We start from the raw sequence: 2719 nt of genomic DNA on the forward strand, positions 1-2719 counted from the left end.
TATTTTAATATTTGTTATCTGATTTACTGTGAGTGTTGTTTAACTAGTAGTTATATCTGTTTTTATTAACTTGTATGTTTGTACATGCCGCTGTCCTTGAAATTGTAAGTAACAATCGCAAACTGAACTGAAGAGAACCACCAAAGAACATGGCAAAATGTTGTTTTGTGAAAAGTTAAGTCAATTTGAGATTAAGTGTTTCGAGGAAAGCATATTAGAACATTGATTCAAAGAAAGCAGGCTAGAACATCCATAGCACTGCTATAGATACAAAGCTAGTCTCTGAGATGACCAACAGAGCACAGCATACCTCACTGAACTCTGAGGTTATCTATTTACAGAGGGAGAGCATTCACTGTGTGGCCTTTCAGTTGTACAATAACACCACAGCCATTTTGCTTCAGCTTTTCACTGGAGCAGACCAAAATGTATCTATTGTTACTCAATAGAGTCTGGTTTACGAACTCTCAAAATTACACAACCTGAAATTACATTTGAAAAGATGAGTCGGCTTTTGTATTAAGCGGCATATTTTCTTGTAAACCTACATAAAGCATTGTTGGTCACATGCTACAGGTGATGGGTTTGGATTTCTGAACTTGAAATATTATGAATCATTAGTTATGCTAGAGATATATGGGGTGCCATAGTCTAGGGTCTACACAATAAGTTCATGGTAATCTGTAGGAAGAAGGTACAGTTTAAGTCGGAAGTTTACATACACTTAGGTAGGAGTCATTAAAACTCGTTTTTCAACCATTCCACAAATTTCAAGTCAGTTAGGACATTACTTTGTGCATGACACAAGTCATTTTTCCAACAATTGTTTACAAACAGATTATTTCACTTTAAATTCACTTTCACAATTCCAGTGGGTCAGAAGTTTACATACGCTAAGTTGACTGCCTTTAAACAGCTTGGAAAATTCCAGAAAATTATGTCATGGCTTTAGAAGCTTCTGATAGGCTAATTTGCATAATTTGAGTCAATTGGAGGTGTACCTGTGGATGTAGGCCTACCTTCAAACTGAGTGCCTCTTTTCTTGACATCATGGGAAAATCAAAAGAAATCAGCCCAGACCTCAGAAAAAAATTCTGGTTTTGAGAGCAACTTCCAAATACCTGAAGGTACCACGTTCATCTGTACAAACAATAGTACGAAAGTATAAACACAATGGGACCACACAGCCGTCATACCGCTCAGGAAGGGGACGCGTTCTGTCTCCTAGAGATGAACGTACTTTGGTGCGAGAAGTGCAAATCAATCCCAGAACAGCAGCAAAGGACCTTGTGAAGATGCTGGAGGAAACGGGTACAAAAGTATCTATATCCACAGTAAAACGAGTCCTATATCGACATAACCTGAAAGGCCACGCAGCAAGGAAAAAGCCACTGCTCTAAAACCGCCATAAAAAATACAGACTACGGTTTGCAACGGCACATGGGGACAACGATCATACTTTTTGGAGAAATGTCCTCAAAAATAGAATTGTTTGGCCATAATAACAATCATTATGTTTGGAGGAAAAAGGGGGAGGCTTGCAATCCGAAGAACAACATCCCAAACGTGAAGCATGGGGGTGGCAGCATCGTGTTGTGGGGGTGCTTTGCTGCAGGAGGGACTGGTGCACTTCACAAAATAGATGGCATCATGAGGGAGGAAATATATATATTGAAGCAACATCTCATGACATCAGTCATGGGTTAAAGCTTGGTTAAAGCTTGGTCGCAAATGGGTCTTCCAAATGGACAATGACCCCAAGCATCAAATCAAAGTTTATTTATCACGTGCGCCAAATGCACCTTACAGTGAAATGCTTACTTACAGGCTGTAACCAACAGTGCAATAAAGGTATTAGGTGAACAATGGGTAAGTAAATAAATAAAAACAACAGTAAAAAAGACAGTGAAAAATAACAGTAGCGAGGCTATATACAGTAGCAAGGCTATAACAGTAGCGAGGCTATATACTGTCACCGGTTAGTCGGTCTGATTGAGGTAGTATGTACATGTAGATATGGTTAAAGTGACTATGCATATGATAAACAGAGAGTAGCAGTAGCGTAAAAGAGGGGTTGGTGGGTGGTGGGACAGTGCAGACAGCCCGGTTAGCCAATGTTCGGTGGCACTGGTTGGTCGGGCTAATTGAGGTAGTAATTCTACATGAATGTATAGTTAAAGTGACTACCACTGTTGTGTCGTCTGCAAACTTAATGATGGTGTTGGAGTTGTGCCTGGCCATGCAGTCGTGGGTAAACAGGGAGTACAGGTGGGGACTGAGCACGCACCCCTGAGGGGCTCCAGTGTTGAGGATCAGCCTGGCAGATGTGTTGCTACCTACCCTCACCACCTTGGGGCAGCCCGTCAGGAAGTCCAAGATCCAGTTGCAGAGGGAGGTGTTTAGTCCCAAGATCCTTAGCTTAGTGATGAGCTTTGAGGGTACTATGGTGTTGAACGCTGAGCTGTAGTCAATGAATAGCATTCTCACGTAGGTCTTCCTTTTTGTCCAGGTGGGAAAGGGCAGTGTGGGGTGCAATAGAGATTGCATCATCTGTGGATCTGTTTGAACGGTATGCAAATTTGAGTGAGTCTAGAGTTTCTGTGATGATGGTGTTAATGTGAGCCATGACCAGCCTTTCAAAGCACTTCATGACTACCGACGTAAGTGCTACGGGTCTGTAGTCATTTAGGCAGGTTGCCTTCGTGTTCTTGGGCGCAGG

The sequence above is a fragment of the Oncorhynchus keta genome, chromosome 29 (assembly GCF_023373465.1).
Source record: "Oncorhynchus keta strain PuntledgeMale-10-30-2019 chromosome 29, Oket_V2, whole genome shotgun sequence".
In the NCBI taxonomy this organism is placed as follows: domain Eukaryota; kingdom Metazoa; phylum Chordata; class Actinopteri; order Salmoniformes; family Salmonidae; genus Oncorhynchus; species Oncorhynchus keta.